This window comes from Budorcas taxicolor, chromosome 17 (assembly GCF_023091745.1).
Source record: "Budorcas taxicolor isolate Tak-1 chromosome 17, Takin1.1, whole genome shotgun sequence".
Classification (NCBI taxonomy): domain Eukaryota; kingdom Metazoa; phylum Chordata; class Mammalia; order Artiodactyla; family Bovidae; genus Budorcas; species Budorcas taxicolor.
This window is the reverse complement of record NC_068926.1, coordinates 12,091,064-12,111,931: the sequence shown is the minus strand read 5'-3', so window position 1 is coordinate 12,111,931 and position 20,868 is coordinate 12,091,064. Positions and strand designations below refer to the sequence as shown.

Genomic DNA, 20,868 nt, shown 5'->3' with positions numbered 1-20,868 from the left:
GACTCTTTGCGATCCCATGAATTGCAGCACGCCAGGCCTCCCTGTCCATCACCAACTCTCAGAGTTCAACCAGACTCACGTCCATTGAGTCGGTGATGCCATCCAGCCATCTCATCCCCTGTTGTCCCCTTCTCCTCCTGCCCTCAATCCCTCCCAGCATCAGTCTTTTCCAGTGAGTCAACTCTTCACATGAGGTGGCCAAAGTACTGGAGTTTCAGCTTTAGCATCAGTCCTTCCAAAGAACATCCAGGACTGATCTCCTTTAGAATGGACTGGCTGGATCTCCTTGCAGTCCAACAGACTCTCCAACACCACAGTTTAAAAGCATCAATTCTTCAGCGCTCAGCTTTCTTCACAGTCCAACTTTCACATCCATACATGACGACTGGAAAAACCATAGCCTTGACTAGACGGACCTTAGTCGGCAAAGTAATGTTTCTGCTTTTGAATATGTTGTCTAGGTTGGTCATAACTTTTCTTCCAAGGAGTAAGTGTCTTTTAATTTCATGGCTGCAATCACCATCTGCAGTGATTTTGGAGCCCAGAAAAATAAAGTCTGACACTGTTTCCCCATCTATTTCCCACGAAGTGATGGGACCAGATACCATGATCTTAGTTTTCTGAATGTTGAACTTTAAGCCAACTTCTTCACTCTCTACTTTCACTTTCATCAAGAAGCTTTTTAGTTCCTCTTCACTTTCTGCCATAAGGATGGTGTCATCTGCGTATCTGAGGTTATTGATATTTCTCCCAGCAATCTTAATTCCAGCTGTGCTTTCTTCCAGCCCAGCGTTTCTCATGATGTACTCTGCATAGAAGTTAAATAAGCAGGGTGACAATATACAGCCTTAATGTACTCTTTCCTATTTGGAACCAGTCTGTTGTTCCATGTCCAGTTCTAACTGTTGCTTCCTGACCTGCATATAGGTTTCTCAAGAGGCAGGTCAGGTGGTCTGGTGTTCCCATCTCTCTCAGGATTTTCCACAGTTTATTGTGATCCACACAGTCAAAGGCTTTGGCATAGTCAAAAAGCAGAAATGTTTTTCTGGAACTCTCTTGCTTTTTCCATGATCCAGTGGATGTTGGCAATTTGATCTCTGGTTCCTCTGCCTTTTCTAAAACCAGCTTGAACATCTGGAAGTTCACGGTTCATGTATTGCTGAAGCCTGGCTTGGAGAATTTTGAGCATTACTTTACTAGCGTGTGAGGTGAGTGCAATTGTGTGGTAGTCTGAGCATTCTTTGGCATTGCCTTTCTTTGGGATTGGAATGAAAACTGACTTTTTCCAGTCCTGTGGCCACTGCTGAGTTTTCCAAATTTGCTGGCATATTGAGTGCAGCACTTTCACAGCATCATCTTCCAGGATTTGAAATAGCTCCACTGGAATTCCATCACCTCTACTAGCTTTGTTCGTAGTGATGCTTTCTAAGGCCCACGTGACTTCACATTCCAGGATGTCTGGCTCTAGGTGAGTGATCACACCATTGTAATTATCTTGGTCATGAAGATCTTTTCTTGCCACCTCTTCTTAATATCTTCTGCTTCTGTTAGGTCCACACCATTTCTGTCCTTTCCTGAGCCCATCTTTGCATGAAATGTTCCCTTGATATCTCTCATTTTCTTGAAGAGATCTCTAGTCTTTCCCATTCTGTTGTTTTCCTCTATTTCTTTGCATTGATTGCTGAGGAAGGCTTTCTTATCTCTCCTTGCTATTCTTTGGAACTCTGCATTCAGATGCTTATATCTTTCCTTTTCTCCTTTGCTTTTCGCTTCTCTTCTTTTCACAGCTATTTGTAAGGCCTCCCCATAAGACAGCCATTTTGCTTTTTTGCATTTCTTTTCCATGGGGATGGTCTTGATCCCTGTCTCCTGTACAATGTCACGAACATCTGTCCATAGTTCATCAGGCACTCTGTCTATCAGATAGTCCCTTAAATCTATTTCTCACTTCCACTGTATAATCATAAGGGATTTGATTTAGGTCATACCTGAATGATCTAGTGGTTTTCCCTACTTTCTTCAATTTAAGTCTGATTTTGGCAATAAGGAGTTCATGATCTGAGCCACAGTGAGCTTCCAGTCTTGTTTTTGCTGACTGTATAGAGCTTCTCCATCTTTGGCTGCAAAGAATATAATCAGTCTGATTTCAGTGTTGACCATCTGGTGATGTCCATGTTCAGAGTCTTCTCTTGTGTTGTTGGAAGAGGGTGTTTGCTATGACCAGTGCGTTCTCTTGGCAAAAGTCTATTAGCCTTTGCCCTCCTTCATTCCGTATTCCAAGGCCAAATTTGCCTGTTACCCCAGGTATTCCTTGACTTCCTACTTTTGCATTCTAGTCCCCTATAATGAAAAGGACATCTTTTTTAGGTGTTAGTTCTAAAAGGTCTTGTAGGTCTTCATAGAACCATTCAGCTTCAGCTTCTTCAGTGTTACTGGTTGGGGCATAGACTTGGATTACCGTGATATTGAATGGCTTGCCTTGGAAACAGAGATCATTCTGTCATTTTTGAGACTGCATCCAAGTACTGCATTTTGGACTCTTTTGTTGACCATGATGGCTACTCCATTTCTTCTAAGGAATTCCTGCCCACAGTAGTAGATATAATGGTCATCTGAGTTAAATTCACCCATTCCAGTCCATTTTAGTTCACTGATCCTTAGAGTGTCAACTTTCACTCTTGTCATCTCCTGTTTGACCACTTCCAATTTGCCTTGATTCATGGACCTAACATTCCAGATTCCTATGTAATATCGCTCTTTACAGCATCGGTTCTTGCTTCTATCACCAGTCACATCCACAACTGGGTATTGTTCTTGCTTTGGCTCTATCCCTTCATTCTTTCTGGAGTTATTTCTCCACTGATCTTCAGTAGCATATTGGGCACCTCCCGACCTGGGGAGTTCCTCTTTCAGTATCCTATCATTTTGCCTTTTCATACTGTTCATGGGGTTCTCAAGGCAAGAATACTGAAGTGGTTTGCCATTCCCTTCTCCAGTGGACCACATTCTGAGTATATACTTCATGTTTCCTGAATGAACACAGCTTGTAGCTTATGATTTCATTTTAAAAATGTGACAAGTGATAACTGGAAGTTTGGGATTGACATATACACACGACTACATATAAAATAAATAACTTATGAGGACCTACTGTATAGCATGGGTAACTCTACTCAATACTCTGTAATAACCTATATGGGAAAGAATCTAAAAAAGAGTGGATTATATATATTTATACGAGTACACTTTGCTCTACACATGAAACTAACAAAACATTGTAAATCAAACTAAACTTCGATAATTTTTTTAAAAAAATGCAACATATCATTGACAGAGGAATGGATAAAGAAGATGCAATACATATATACAGTGGAATCTTACTCAGCCATAAAAAGAATTAATGCCATCTGCAGTAATGTGGATGGACCCCGACAGTGTCATACTGAGTGAAATAAGTTAGAGAAAGACAAATATCATATGACATACTTATATGTGGAATCTAAAATATGACACAAGTGAACGTACCTACCAAACAGAGACAGACTCACAGACACAGAGCACAGACTTGTGGTTGCTGAGGTGGAGTGGGGAGGCATGGATTGGGATTTGGGGATTAGCAGATGTGAGCTATCAGATACAGAATGGATAAACAAGGTTCACTGTATAGCACAGGGAACTATATTCAATATCCTGTGATAAAGCATAATGGAAAAGAATATAAAAAGAATATATATGTATAACCGAATCACTTTGCTATACAGCAGAAAGTAACACAGCATTGTAAATCAGATATACTTTAAAAAATTCTCAACTCTGCTTATACCAAAAAATTGTGATATAATAAAGTATTGCTTGGCACAAAGTAGATGACCAATAAATATCTATTGAAAAACAGAATAAATGACCTATGTCTGCCCTTAAAAGTTCAGGTGAGAGCACAAAAGACAAAACTATTGGTCTGAAAAGCCAGCTAATTTAGAAAAAAGTTCCCCAGCAAGATCTATAGATAACTCTTTAATGAATACATAAGAAGTACTCAGTTTTAAAGAACTTGCTTTCTTCTTAAATATATTATTTTGTCATCTTTCTAGAAAAGCAGAAAAAGTCTAAATTCTTAGTTAACATATCTGAAGTGCTTCAGAGAAGAAAAGGGATCTTTATGCATAGTTGCTAAAACTAATTTAAAACAGTTAAATTTGAAAGAACTACTTATTTTCTGGAGGCGAGCATTATACTCATTTTTTAATTGAAGTATGGTTGATTTACAATGTTGTGTTCAGTTATACATACATACATTTCCCCCAGGTTATTTTCCCTTGTAGGTTATTGCAAAATATTGAGTATGGTTCCCTATGCTATACATTAGGTTCTGGTTGGTTATCCATTTTATATATGGTAGTGTGTATATGTTAATCCCAACAGCCTAACGTATCCTTTCCCCCTTCCCCTCTGGTAACCATAAGTTTGTTTTCTATGTCTGTGGGTTCATTTCTGTTTTGTATATAAGTAAAAAGCCCACTTATTCAAAATTTGTTTATTTTCCCTGGTGGCTCAGACAGTAAAGAACCTGCTTGCAATACAGGAGACCAGGTTTGATCCCTGGGTCAGGAGGATCCCCTGAAGAAGGGAATGGCAACCCACTCCAGTATTCTTGCCTGTAGAATTCTGTGGACAGAGGCTACAGTCCATGGGATCATAAACAGTCAGACACGACTGAGTGACTAACGCTTTCACTTTAATGAAAGAAGGTTTAAGCTACACAAAGTATCTTAATTTTTATGGATTCTGTTGTTTTAAAGAGCAAAGAGGATATGGAGTCACTTTTGTGCATTTCGGTTATGTAATTGTATTAGGCATAGAGGAGAGAAAAGAGGAAGACAGCAGAATCGGAAGACTGCTTTTCCTTACTACACAAATAACCTCCTCCTTTGAAGTTCACCTTCTTTGGCTCTCTTGCAATGTGGCTGGGGGAAAGAAAAAGTACCGTGTTTCATAACTGACAATTTATATGTGGAAAGACAATACATAAATTATGTTTTAATGAATGGGAAACTATTAAAAATGATGACAATACATACTCAGATGACAAAAATTACTTGAAAAGGTTTATTTTTTATGCTTAATCCCATTAAGAATAAATTAAGTTGAAGAAAAATATAAAATAAGATTTTCAGTTATAGGACTATATCAAATGTTTAAAAAGGCCACATCAAATTTACAAGTATATATACAATACATAATTATATGAATATTTGATATATAAATAATAGGGATATATAAGTGCTGCTGCTGCTGCTGCTGCTGCGTCGTGTCAGTCATGTCCGACTCTCTGCGACCCCATAGACGGCAGCCCACCAGGCTCCCCCGTCCCTGGGATTCTCCAGGCAAGAACACTGGAGTGAGTTGCCATTTCCTTCTCCAATGCATAAAAGTGAAAAGTGAAAGTGAAGTTGCTCAGTTGTGTCTGACTCTTCAAGACCCCATGGACTGCAGCCTACCAGGCTCCTCCATCCATGGGATTTTATATAAGTGAATATAATATAAATATATTAAAACATGTATAGTATAGATACAAAGTATATATATGTATACATATATATATATATTCATTGCAATTTTTATTTAAGAAACTGGGGGTAAAAAACCAAATACTTCACGCAGTTTAAAAGTGTGTGAATCTGTTCCTGCATCTTGCAGCACTTTTATCATATGTGCTGGGAATGTCAAGTGAGTTACATAACAATTTGAGTAGCGTCCCTTGTAGCTTTACATCTAAACCACCTATCTAAAACACTTCTCTGACACAACCTTGCCTGTTATCTCAGTTCTCTGTCACTCATGCTGATCTGTTTTCTTATTTAACAGATGACATAATGCTGGAGAGGATGTGGAGAGAAGGGGACCCTCCTCTACTGTGGGTATGTAAATGTAAATTGGTACAGCCACTATGGAGGACAGTATGGAGGTTCCTCAAGAAACCAAAAATAAAACTACATGGCCCAACAATCCCACTCCTGGGCATATAGCCAGAGAAAACCATAATTTGAAAAGATATACGCACTCCAATGTTCACTGCAGCACTATTTACAACAGCCAAAACATGCAAATGTAAATGTCTATTCATGAAGGAATAGATAAAGATCTGGTGTATATATACACAATGGAATATTACTCAACCATTAAAAAGAACAAAATAATGCTACTTGTAGCCATACGAATGACCTAGAGATTGTCCATACTAGGTGAATTAAGTCAGACAAAGAGACACAAATATTTTATGATATTTGGTGACGTGTATCTCCAGATCTCTGGCTTTTTTTAAAACTAGGTAGTTTCTTTTCTTACTGTTGAGTTTTAAGAGTTCTTTGTATATTGTGAATAAGGTTCTTTATCAGAAGTGTCTTTTGCAAAGATTTTCTCCCAGTCTACGGCTAGTCTTCTCATTCTCTTGACTACTATTTTTTAGTACATATGGAGTTGCTTCATTCATTGCTAATAGTGTAAGAGTGTTTCACCTATGGATACACCATAATTTAACCAGCCACTAAATGTCTTGTTGAACATTTAAATTGTTTGCAACCTTTTATAGTTACAATACTGTGAATCAATACTTAGGCATTTGTAAGGCTTTTGCCTTTGTTCTTCCTTCAGTCTGGATTGTCCCTCACCCTTCTCCCCACCAACAGACACTTAAGTTCACTCCCTTACTTTAATAAGGTCTCTCCCGAAATGTTACCTCTTCTGAAAGGTCTTCTTTAGCCATTCTATCTAAAGTAGAATTGTCCGATTCCATCACTCTCTGTCCATACACAGTGGGATACATATATCATATTTTACTGCATGTTACATCATGATGTATTATGTCATGTTATGTGCTTATGTTTGCAGCTCTAGATTCCCCTCTAGTGAATAAGTTGGATGAGAATGGAGACTATGTTTTATTTGCTGCTGTATCTCCAGTGCCTCAGACAATGCTTAGCACATAGAGATGCTTAGTAAATAGGTGAAAGAATGAACAAGCAAATGAATGAATGAATGTGTTGAGTAAACACAGAATTATGGGTCAAAGCTGTGTGCACTTTAAATTTCTATAACTGCCAGACCACTCTCCCTGGAGGTTGTATTTAGTCTTTTACCAGTAATACATGGGATATAACTGTACCATCACATGCTCACCAAACATATTGCATTATCAAACTTGCCAATTTGAAAGCTAAAAATTTCTTCTTATACTTTTCATTCACATTTTTCTTATCATGAGTAAAGATTAGCATTTTTTCACTTTTTAAAATTTTACACAATTTTAAAATTCAGTTTTCAGTAAACTCTCCATATCCTTTTTGTTGTTGCTGTTGTTAAAAAATGGGGTTATTGGTCTTTGGCTTACTGATTTATGATCTCTTTTTATAAAAGAGATGAAATCTTTGTGATATTTACAGATTTTTTTCCCCAGGTTCATTTAAAAACTTAAAAAAAAAAAAAAACAGCTCGTTCGTGGTATGTTGTCATGTAGTACTGCTTTATTTTTATGAAGGCACATTGCTAGTTTTCCTCTTCTGGTCGTAGAGTTCAGTTGGTTACCCTGTGATCTCAGGTCTCTTATGAGCTCAAGAAAAATTTATTTTGCAGATATTGTAGTTCTGTTGTTGCTGTAAGGATGAGAATGATATTTTTTCTAGCTTTCTACATTTAAGCAGAAGTTAGAAGACTATTAATTTTGACATATTAATTTTGTATCTAGTCATCAAGTTATAAGGATTTTCATTTGCTTTTCCTTGGTTTTTCAATTAAGTGATTATATCTACATAAAGAAGCATGCACTCTTCTCATCCTTTTCTAGTTCTTATATATCTTCTTTTTTTTTCTATGACAAGGTTAAAAGATAGCCGTGATAGTGGGTATCTTTATGTTATTATTATCTTTAATGGAATTATTCCTATCATAGATAATAAATTTTATTAAATGTATTGTGCTCTCCATTGGAATAATCAAGTGATCTTTCTCTTCAGTTGTTCATGCATTCAGCAAATTGGTGAGACACATATAATGTGTCTATGTTCTAAGTTTTGGGGATACAATACTGAGGAAAGGAAGTGGAAAAGAATCTTGTTGTCATGGAGTTTATATCTCTAGAGGTTAAAGACAGATGGTAAATAAATAAAACATGTTATGTCAGATGATAATATATGCTATAGGGGAAGCAAAGTGTATACCTATAAGGAATGTATATTTGTGTGTGGGGGGGGGTGGTTTGCAACTTTTAAAAGTATGACCAGGGAGAGTGGGAGGGAGGTCCAAATGGGAGGGGATATATAGCTGATTCACATTGCTGTACAGCAGAAACTAACAACATTGTAAAGCAATTATACCCCAAATAAAAAAGTATGACCTGATGATATTTGACTGAAATTCTAAGGGAAATACGCTTTGGAAATATCTTGAAGGAGCACTGCACAAGCAAATACGAAGGTCCTGGTGTGGGAGCACGCCTGGTGTGGTCCAGGAACAGAAAGAGGACCCCTACGGGCAGAGGAAGAGAAACACAGGTCGGTGAGATGAGTAGGAAGATTATCAGAGAGGTGACGGAGGGCCAGATCACGCATGGTCTCACAGGCCACTGTGGGCACGTTAGCTTGCACTCCACGTGAGATAGGAAATCATTTGGAGGGATTCTAAGCAGAGAAGTGATGTAATCTAACTTTATTTTTAAAGGATAACTCTGAAAACTATTGAGTAGATTGTATAGGAAGCTATTTAACAGTCCAAGCAAGGTTAGGATGGCTTGGACCATGCCGTAGCAGGGAGATCATAAGACGTTACATGATACTGGACACATTTTTAAGGAACAGGATTTGTTGGCAGACTGGACGTGGATGTGAGGAGACTAAGGACGACACTCACGTTTAAATCTGTACATGAATGGGCTCCCCAGGTGGCACTAGTGGTAAACAGCCTGCCTGCAGATGCAGGAGACGCTATCAGACACGGGTTCGATCCCTGAGTCGAGAAGGTCCTCTGGAGGAGGGCATGGAAACCCGCTCCAGTATTCTTGTCCCCGGAGAACCCCATGGACAGAGGAACCTGGTGGGCTACAGTCCATAGGGTCACAAAGAGTCAGACATGACTGAAGCAGGTTAGCACCCACGTACAAATGAAGCATCCATTAACTGGGACCTGAAAGCCTAGGGGAGCACTCTTTGGGCTCATCTGAAGTTAAGTGATGAGAGGATGATTTTGCACCTTCCAAATTTGAGATGTCTGGCAGATATCCAAGTGAAGATGTCAAGGAGGAATTTGTGTACAGGATTCAGGGGAGGGCTCCAGGCTGCATATATAACTTTGAGCTCGCTTCAGTTGTGTCCGACTCTGGGCGACCCCATAGACGGCAGCTCACCAGGCTTCCCTGTCCCTGGGATTCTCCAGGCAAGAACACTGGAGTGGCTTGCCAATTCCTTCTCCAGTGCATGAAAGTGAAAAGTGAAATTGAAGTTGCTCAGTCATGTCCAACTCTTCCCGACCCCATGGACTGCAGCCCACCAGGCTCCTCCGTCCCTGGGATTTTCTAGGCAAGAGTACTGGAGTGGGTTGCCATTGCCTTCTCTATCTATTAATGAATAACTAATACTTAAACCATGAAACTGGAGGAGATAAATAAGAGAATGACTGCAAACAAAAAAGAGAAGAAACTAAAGCTCAAGCTATGGGTCTAATATTTAAAGATCAGGTAGACTGGGTGGAATCAGCAAAGGAGACTGAGAAGGAGCGGCTAGGGAGGAAGGAGGAGCCAATAAGGCAAACCACTGAGAAGAATATTTAAAGAAGAGGGAGTGCGACTTCCCTGGTGGTCCAGTGGCTATGACTCTAAGCTCCCAATGCAGGGGGCTTGGTTCAATCCCTGGTCAGGAAACTAGATCCCACATGCCACAACAAAGATCAAAGCTCCTGAGTGCGCCAACTAAAACCTAGTTCAGCCAAATAAACAAAGAAATATTAAAAAAGACAAAGGAGGAGGGAGTAATGAACCCTGCTCAGGGCTGCTGATAGGTCAAATAAGATGAGGAGGGCTGGGAAATGACGACAGGGTTTGACGATGTGAAACTCATTGACGAGCTCGAGAAGAGCAATCTTGGTAGAAGGTGGGACTGAACTAAGTGGTTCAGGAGCGAATGGGAAGACAGTAATTACAGACAACTAACACAGAAGACTCTTTAAATTGCGATAAAGTGGAATAGAGAAATGGGACAGTAACTGGTGAGAAGTTGTGAGGTTAAAAGACGAGAGAAATGACAGTACGTTCATATACTGATAAGAATGATCTACAGGCCATTTAATGCAGATGGAGAGGGAGGGGAGAACTGTTGGAGGTAATGGGTTTGAGAAAATGAGAATGGATGAGACATAGTACACCGGTGGACAGGTTGGCCTAGGCTAGGAGCGTAACAGTCAATCCTCAGTAAAAGGAGAGAATGTATATTGAGCAGAGATGTCAGTGAATGAGTAGACGTGATGATATTTCACTGAAGTATTCTTTTGATTTTTTAAAAAATGAAATAAGAAATAGGGTCATCAATTGAGAGTGAGGATGGACAAGAAAAGTGTTGGAGGTTTGGGTAAAGGGGACAAAATGTGACATAATTGTCTAGGAGAAGGGAAGAGAGAATGAACTCAGGGAATATAGTGATCAGAGTTAGCATTAAGGGCCCACTTGAGGTTAATGATCATGAATTTAAAACGAGGCCAACCACTTGGCTGTATATTTTTCTGCAGTGACATTCTGTGGTAAAGATACAAATAAGAAGTAGGCAGAGTTCAGTGATTAATGTAATGGTTTTATCAGGCAAGTACGCAGAAGACAGAGAGGTAAGGGATGGATCACAGACTTAAGTTGCTCTCATTAAGTTTCCAGAAATGTCAACCTTAACTTTGATCCTGAGTGTCAGCATTTCCTGCTCTTGCTTTCAACTTGATGCTGGTAGATTTCTTCCCGAAACTAACATCTCCACATTGTTAAGCCTTAAGTCTCACAGGAGAATTCTTACACTTTTACCTGTGTCCCCAATTTATTATCTTTTTTCTTTTGTTTTGAAGCAGCTTAAAGTCTGTGATCCATCTTTTACCTCTTTATATAGGTTGGGTAATTTCATAGGTGAATGGATGGGAGGATTATTCCAACTATTTGGAGAAAGGGGCAGAGATTTCCAGGAATTGGATCACTGCTCACTTTTTGGCCTTTATGATTGGCCTCAGAAATGTCACAGCACCTGTGAGTGTGTTATTTAGCATGCTGATGTATTACAATGAGCGTATAGTGAGGCTCAGGTCTAGTGGAATACACGCACCATTTTGAATTATGGCTTTCTCAGGGTATGTGCCCAGTTGTGGGATTGGTGGGTCATATGGTAGTTCTATTTTTAGTTTTTTACACTTAATCTTAGCCAAAAGGCTGAGAAGCAATGTTTTTTTTTGTTTTTTTTTTTTTAGTTTTTAAAGGAACCTCCATACTTTAATTCATAGTGGTTGTGAATTACATTCACAACAATTTACATTCCCACTAACAGTGTGAGAGGGTTCCCTTTTCTCCACACGTTCTCCAGCATTTATTGTTTGCAGATTTTTTGATGATGGCCATTCTGACTGGTGTGAAGTGACACATCTTTGTAGTTTTGATTTGCATTTCTCTAATAATGAGCAATGTTGAGCATCTTTTCATGTCTTCACTGGCCATCTGTATGTCTTTTTTAGAGAAATGTCTATTTAGGCCTCCACCTATTTTTTGAGTGGCTTGTTGCTTGTATGTTTTGATATTGAGCTGCATGAGCTGCTTATATATTTTGGAGAGTAATTCTTTGTCAGCTGCTTTGTTTACTACAGCACTGTTTACAATAGCCAGGACATGGAAGTAACCTAGGTGTCCATTGACAGATGAATGGATAAAGAAGATGTGGTGCACGCGTACAATGGGATATTGTTTAGTCGTGAAAAGGAATGCAGTCGGGTCATTTGTAGTGATGCGGATGGATCTAGAGTCTGGCATAAAGAGTGAGGAAGTCAGAAAGAGAAAACCAAACATCCTATATTAACACATACGTATGGAATCTAGAAAGATGGTGTAGATTTGCTGTTTGGAGAGGAGGAACAGAGATGCAAACGTAGACGAGGGACGTGTGGACACAGTGGGGTAAGGGGAGGGTGAGACGACCTGGGTGAGTAGGACTGACTTATACACAGCACCATGTCTTAGACAGCCAGTGGGAAGCTGCTGTATAGCACAGGGAACGCAGCTCAGTGCTCTGTGATGACCTAGAGGGGTGTGGTGTGGAGGATGGGAGGGACATTCAAGAGAGAGGGGATGTATGTGTACATATAGCTGGTTCACTTCATTATACAGCAGCTACTAACACAATATTGCAATGCAATTATTCTCCAACTTAAAAAATAAATAAATACTGTTCTAGTGGAAGTTGACTTGTCTGCCATTGTGAAACTAGTTGATCCTGACCAGTTCTCGTCGTGTCCTCAACGGCTATGTCATTCTTTTAAAGGTTGTGCCCTGCCCCCTTCTTGTCTCTTTCTCTGTATTTATTATGTGAAGCAGAGTGGAGGGGCAGAAGATAGTGGGATTTTTGAAACTGAGTTTCTGAAGGCAGTGCAGTTTTCACTACTGAAAAGGTCTAGGTTTAATGACAGGAATGAGTAGGTAAGATAAGATGAGAGACAAGGTCACTGAAGGAGAGGAAGTTAAGAAAATGAGAGAAGAAAATGCTCGAAGATCATTATGTGTGCTAACAATGAACCAGGAGCTGAAAGCTTCAAGGGATGAAGAGGAGAGACACGGAGATAGATGACTGTAAACCATAAGAGAATACAGTCTCATTACTTGAGATTTATAGGTAGGGTTTTAGCCTGCAAAAAGTAGCAGTAAGGTCAGGGTTACTTGTCATACCTTTAGGCTCAAAGGTCCCAAGGCTATGGAGGAGAAGACTGCCAACACTTGAGAACACAGCAGAGAAGGTGATGTCTTGGGAAGACAGCCAGGTTTCAGTTAGCACAAGCAATAAAAAGAATACTGGGAGAAAAGGTGGAGGGTGCTGCTTTTCTGACTGTGGGTTTCTGAGGACTCAATGAAAGATTTCAGGGTTTGAAGAGAACTAGGATTGGGGACAAATGGATATACAGAAAACCTTTTGGGAGGACAGTCTTGGGAGATGAGGATTTTTTGTCATCACTGCTCTGAACAGTGACAACAGACATAATGAGATTCCTCCTGAGAGTCTACAGATAGTGGGGGTAAAGCTGCAAGACTGGGCCAATGCAAGGGGTTTCACTTGGAGCTCACAGAGACTGGCTCCCCTCTCTATGCAGGCCAGCTTTGATGTGGAGGCAGAAATGAAGTGACATTATACAACACCTGGCTCTCTGGATGAATAGGGGGAGCCCTGGGATCCATCTGTACTCTTACAGTGGGGTCTGAGGGAAGGCCATGCTCATCCCAGTTGCAGTCAGTTATATTAACAGATCTCCTAATAGGGGCTGTCTTCACACTCCTGTTAGAAACCTCAGTTGGTCATGGCATGGTATCCTTTTAATAGTTTACTTGATTCTGCTTATTCAAGATTTTGTAGTATTGTTTGAAAGTGAAATTGGTCTATAATTACTTATCTCTTTTAGTGCTGTGTTAAATTTTTGCATTAAGTCTTATACTGGTTTCACAAAAATAATTGGATGCTTCCTTTTTTCCTGTAACCTTGAAAAGTTTAAATAGCATTAGAGCTATATATTTCTTAAAAGTTTGGTAGAATTCATTTGTGAATACTTTTTATAGGATTGAAATGTTACTATTGCTTTTTATTATACTGACTATTTGAAAAGAGAATCCATATTTTATCCCTTTAGCCTTGGCATGTAGCTGAGTGCCTGAAACAAACTATACAAATTATGATTATTTCAAGAAGAAAAGTGTAAGTTAAAATACTTTAACATGAAGATTTTTACTAGCTTTCCCTCTCCATTTTCAAGACTCCCACTTTAACTTAGCCTCTACTAACTGATCTATTATACTACTCTCTTAACAGCTCTCTCTGGCTTCTCTCTTTCTTGCCCCCAGTATCCATCTAAGACTCTACTCCTGGGTTAATCTTCCTAAAGGGCTGTTTTATTCATTTGCTGCTGCTGCTGCTGCTAAGTCGCTTCAGTCGTGTCCGACTCTGTGCAACCCCATAGATGGCAGCCCACCAGGTTCTGCCATTGCTGGGATTCTCCAGACAAGAACACTGGAGTGGGTTGCCATTTCCTTCTCCAACGCAGGAAAGTGAAGAGTGAAAGTGAAGTCTCTCAGTCGTGTCTGACTCTTCGCGACCCCATGGACTGCAGCCCATCAGGCTCCTCCGTCCATGGGATTTTCCAGGCAAGAGTACTGGAGTGGGTTGCCATTGCCTTCTTCATTATTCATTTGACCCTTGCATAAAAACTTAATTTTTTAAAATTTTATTGAAGTATAGTTGATTTACAGTGTTGTGTTAATTTCTGGTGTACAGCAAAATGATTCACTTGTATATATATATTTTCCATATTCTTTTCCATTATGGTTTATACAGTACTCTTGCCTGGAAAATCCCATGGACGGAGGAGCCTGGTGGGCTACAGTCCATGGGGTCACGAAGAGTCGGACAAGACTGAGCGACTTCACTTTGACTTTACACTTTCATGCATTGAAGAAGGAAATGGCAACCCACTCCAGTGTTCTTGCCTGGAGAAGCCCAGGGACGGTGGAGCCCAGTGGGCTGCCGTCCATGGGGTCACACAGAGTCGGACACGACTGAAGTGACTTAGCAGTAGCAGCAGTGAATATAGTGCCCTGTGCTATATGGTAGGACCTTGTTTGCCCATTCTGCATATAATAATTTGTATCTACTAACCTCAGCCTCCCACCTCCCTTTCCCCTTGGCAACCATAAGTCTGTTTTCTATGTCTATGAGTCTGTTTCTGTTTTGTAGATAAGTTCATTTGTGTCATATTTTAGATTTTAAATTAAGTGATATTATATGGTATTTGTTTTTTTCTGCCTGACTCACTTAGTATGATAATCTCCAGGTCCGTCCAACCTTTGCATTAAAAACTTTGAGAAACTTCCAAACTTTAGTTTGGACTAAAACACAAGTCCAAACCTTTCACTGCTCTCTACCTCAATCCATCTCCCATTTCTCTTTCATCATTTTCCCATAGACACAGTATGTTTAGGTAAGCTGGGCTCCTTGCCATTTCACAAACAATTTTTGTCTTTTTATTTCTGTTCTTTGTTCCTGCTGTTCCACTGCTTATTTATTTATGTTCTAAGAAGATTCATACACCTTCATTATTGTGCCTGTTGCCTGGCTGCTTGTTCAGACTCCCTGTGACCCCATGGACATAGCCCATCAGGCTCCTCTGTCCATGGAATTTTCCAGGCAAGAATATTGGAGTGGGTTGCCATTTCCTACTCCAGGGGATCTTCTCAACACAGACTGAATATGTGTTTCTTGCATCTCCTGTACTGGCAGGTGGATTCTTTAACACGGAGCCACCTGGGAAGCCTCCACTAATCATTTAGACTTTTTTTTTTCTATTCCCCTGTCTGTGTGTGTGTGTGTGTGTGTGTGTGTGTGTGTGTGTGTGTGTGTGTGCATGTGCGCACTTAGTTCTCAATTGCTTCCAACTCTTTGTGGCCCCTTAGAATGTTGACCACCAGGCATGGGATTTTCCAGGCAGGAATACTGGAGTGGGTTACCATTTTCTGCACCAGGGGATCTTCCTGACCCACTGGGACAAAGAATTAAGCTCATTCCTCAAGCTCAACTCTTCCATGAATCCACTCATGAAGACAGAGTTATCTCTCATAGTTATTTGAAAAAAATCATGTCGGAGTATCTTGCATCCTCTAGCAAAATGAAAACTTCTTGAAGGTAGTAAGAATCCTAACTTAGAGATCTTTACAACACTTACAGCATTTATTCAATAATAAATTTTTGAATGGGTGAGTGAATAGATCTAAAAACTGATAATGATTTACTCTAACAATTTAAGGTAAATTCTGAACATTCTCACTTAGTATGGATTTGACATGCTATGGAATTTAGCATCATGTTTTGATTAATACATGAACATTTGGATGAAATATATGTTTTACACTTCTGTAAGTATGATATATATCACAATTACAAAAATTCATGAGCTTGCAGGAAATAAAGGCAGTCATAGACCTAATTTCAAATATGTTTTCCTTGAAAAAATTCATAGCTTAATACTTAATGGACTTTAAGAGGCATATTTTAAAGTATTATTAGACCTATTATTTAAATAGAATCTAGTTACTTACCCTATTTTATGTTATTATGTTATCTAGCTAGAGTATGGATAACTTATTGTTTAAATCACTGGTTTTCATCTTGAGAATGACAAATGCCTATCAAAAATGTCTTCCAGAGTGGCTTTCTCAAGGTGTCAAATAGGAGCGGGAGGAAATATTACACTGATGATTTTCAGGTAATATTTGAACAAGCCAGGCTGTTATTAGCATGTAAACATAATATGGCTTTCCAGTGTACCTAGACATTTGCTTCTGAGAGACCACTGCCATCTCTTTTACGTTATCAGTGAGGTATTTTTTTTAAATGCAGAGGTTCTCCCCAAGGAGCCCGGCAGTGGGCACTCCAGCCTGTTGGCACTGCACCAGAATACAAGCCTCCAGAACACCCGGCTTTGGAGGCCATCAGGGTTTGTGTTCAGGAGAGCCACAGGGCTGCAGGAGACAGAGACTCTGCTCTTAAGGGGCTCCTGCAGAATCTCCCAAGCTCTGAGACCTAAGGCAGAGGCACTAATTAGAAAAGATCCTGGGTCAGACTCCCCTGCTGATCTTGCACAGTGGCAGCCATTTTGGGGAGTTCACTATACCTTGAGGACACTGGTGCAGGCAACCTGAATTCAATAAAATTGTAGGATACAAATTAATATGCAAATATGTTGCATTTCTATACACTAACAATGAGGTATCAGAGAAATTAAGAAAACAATTCCATTTACAATTTTGCATCAAAATGAATAAATCTGACCAAGAAGGTGAGAGACCTGTACAATGGAAAACCTTGGTGGTGGTTTAGTCACTAAGTCGTGTCTGACTCTTGCAACCCTATGGACTGTAGCCTGCCAGGCTCCTCTGTCCGTGGGATTCTCCAGAGGAGCTTCACTGATTGTTCAGACGGTAAAGAGTCTGTCCGCAACATGGGAAACCTGGGTTCAACCCCTGGGTTGGGAAGATCCCCTGGAGAAGGAAATGGCAATCCACTCCAGTATTCTTGCCTGGAAAATGCCATGGATGGAGGAGCCTGGCAGGCTACAGCCCATGGTTTGTTTCTTGAAGTGGGGAAATCGTAAGACATTAATAAAAAAATTACAAATGATCAAACAAATGGAAAGATATACTGTGCTCATGGACTGGGAGAATTAATAATGTTAACATGACCATATAGACAAGGCATTCTATAGATTCAATACAAACCCCATCAAAATACTAATGACATTTTTCGTAGAATTAGAACAAACAATTTTAAAATTTGCATGGAAACACAATAGATGCTGAATAGCCAAAAAAATCTTGAGGAAGAAGAACACAGTTAGAGATATCACACTCTCTGGTTCAAAACTATACTACAAAGCTACCATCATTGAAACAGTATGGTACTGGCACAGAAACAGACACACAGATCAATGGAACAGAATAGAAAGCCTAGAAATAAACACATGTTTATATGGTCAATTAATCTATGTCAAAAGAAGCAAGAATATATGGTTTCTTCAAAAAACTGTGTTGGGAAAACTGGAAAGCTACCTGTAAAAGAGTCAAACTGTATTACTTTCTCACACCAAGTGCAAAAATAAATTCAAGATGTATTTAAAACCTAGGTGTAAGACCTGAAACCTTAAAACTCCTAGAAGAAAGCATAGGCAGTTCTCTCTTTAACACTGATTATAGTAATTTTTTTTTTTTTGATATGTCTCCTCTGGCAAGGGAAACAAAAGCAAAAATAAACAAATGGGGCTACATCAAACTAAAAAGCTTTTGCATGCCAAGGAAACTCTTAACAAAATTAGAAGGTAGCCTACTGAATGGGAGAAGATATTTGCAAATGACATATCTGACAATATTCAAAATATAAAAAGAACTCATGCAATTTAACATAAAAAACAGTCCCATTAAAAATGATCAGAGGACCTGAATAACCTTTTGCCAAAGAAGACACACAGATAACTAACAGACACATGAAAAGATGCTCAACATAACTAATCGTCAAGGAAATGCAAACCAAAACCACTGTGAGATACCACCTCACACCAATTAGAATGGTTATTATCAGAAAGAAAACAAATAAGTCCTAAGCATGTGGAGAGAAAGGAATTTTCATGCATTCTTGGTAGGAATGTAAACTGTTAAAACCGTTATGCAAAATAGTATGGAGGGTCCTCAAAAATGAAAACTACTGTATGGGATTCAGCAATTCTACTTTTGAGTATTTTTCTAAAGAAAACAAAAACAAGGATTTGAATGGATATATGCACCCCTGTGTTCAGTGCAGCATTATTTACAATAGCCAAGATATGGAAGTAACCTAAGTGTCCACTGATTAAATAAATGGATAAAGCAAATGTGACACAAATATACAATGGAATATTGCTCAGCTATAGAAAATAATGAAATCTTACCATTTGCAGCAACATGGACAAACCTAGAGGATATTATGCTATGTGAAATAAGTCAGAAGAGGAAGGACAAATACCATTTTATTTCACCTGTATGTATAATCTAAAAACAAAATAAATAAACAAACATAAAAAAGCAGAAACAGACTCACAGATACAGAGAACAAACAGGTGTTTGCCAGAGGTAAGGGGGCTGAGGGAATGAGTGAAATAGATGAAGGAGATTAGGAAGTACAGACTTCCAGTTACAAAATAAATGAGTCACATGGATAAAATATGTAGCATGGGGAATATAACCAGTAGCACTGTAATATCCCTGCATGGTAGCAGATGGTAAGTAGACGTGTGGTGTTGAGCATTTTTGAATGCAGGGAAATATCAAGCCACTTTGCTGTGCACCTGGATCTACACAGTGCTCTGGGTCAACTACACTTCAAAACAAGACAAAACAGGAACAAAGACAAAGCAAAACCACGGACTCAGCTGCCTAGAGACATGCGTGGGAGGACACATACTAAGCTGTCAATAGTACTACTCCTCAAGAAAGTATCTGTGCGTGGAAGGCACTTTGACTCTTGACCATCTACATTTTCCTTCGTAGAGCATTTGGGGAAAGGATGCTATCTAAGTATTAATGGGTGTGTGTGGAGGCTCAAGTTAAAAGTTAAGATCAGATATGGAGTAGTAAGGAATGTGACATCTTGGTTGAAAAAAGAATTCATTTGTGTCCCTTTTGGAATAGCAATGGAGCATATATTGCTGGAGTTACTAGATAATTTTATAGAGGGGCACACAAGGATTCTTCCCATACTTCTTACTTTCTAGGAAGAGAGAATTCTTACAGTCTTTGCAGCTCGGATGGTATAGAATTCAGTATATATAGCAAATATATCTAATAATTAGAAATAAAAGGAACTTCCCTGGTGTTCCAGTGATGACGACTCTATGCTTCCCATGCAGAGGATGTGGGTTGAATCTCTGGTCGGGGAGCTAAGATTCCCACATGCCTTATGGCCAAAAAACCAAAGCATAAAGCAGAAATAATACTGTAACAAATTCAATAAATGGTCCACACCAAAAAATATCTTAAACAAGAAATATTTCAAAACACTAAAAAATTTTTTCTTTAGACACATCAGTGTGAACGAACTTTCCTCTCTTCTTCCCTCCTTCCTTTCTCCCTCCCCCTTCCTTTTCCTCTCACTTCCTCCCTCCTATGTTTAAACAAAATAGTTGATCAGAGGATTCAGTTCAGTTCAGTTCAGTTCAGTCGCTCAGTTGTGTTCGACTCTTTGCGACCCCATGAATGGCGGCACAACAGGCCTCCCTGTCCATCACCAACTCCTGGAGTTCACTCAAACTCATGTCCATAGAGTCGGTGATGCCATCCAGCCATCTCATCCTCTGTCGTCCCCTTCTCCTCCTGCCCCCAATCCCTCCCAGCATCAGAGTCTTTTCCAGTGAGTCAACTCTTCACATGAGGTGGCCAAAGTACTGGAGCTTCAGCTTTAGCATCATTCCTTCCAAAGAAATCCCAGGGCTGATCTCCTTCAGAATGGACTGGTTGGATCTCCTTGCAGTCCAAGGGACTCTCAAGAGTCTTCTCCAACACCACAGTTCAAAAGCATCAATTCTTCGGCGCTCAGCCTTCTTCACAGTGCAACTCTCACATCCATACATGACCACAGGAAAAACCATAGCCTTGACTACTTTTGTTGGCAAAGTAATGTCTCTGCTTTTCAAATGCTATCTAGGTTGGTCATAATTTTCCTTCCAAGGAGCAAGCACCTTTTAATTTCATGGCTGCAGTCACCATCTGCAGTGATTTTGGAGCCCAAAAAAATAGTCTGATCAGAGGACTAGATTGAAGTAAAGGTTAGATTTGAGCAGCCTACGTTCTATAAAACATCTTTTAGTGATCTAATTTTCTTCAAAGAGACTTGAATGTAATAGAAAACAAGTGAAGATAATAGAGAACACAATGCAAAATAAACTCCGCAGACAGGAGTTTTCTTTTTCAGCAAAAGCTGAAAGCAAAAGCTGTCGGTGAGTTCTCAGCCTGACAGTGCAGGATAAATCAGTCTTCTGGTCTGGAGCCTTTCACTCTTCACCTGCATTAGTCGAAGACCTTTTGTCCTA

General features: G+C 39.6%; 1 protein-coding gene across 1 annotated transcript in view; it reads right to left on the bottom strand.

Annotated features, from left to right (window-relative positions):
- Positions 1–20,868, bottom strand: part of TTC29 (tetratricopeptide repeat domain 29) — a 258,377-nt gene that overhangs the window by 16,849 nt on the left and 220,660 nt on the right. The gene's annotated exons all lie outside the window — the stretch shown is intronic.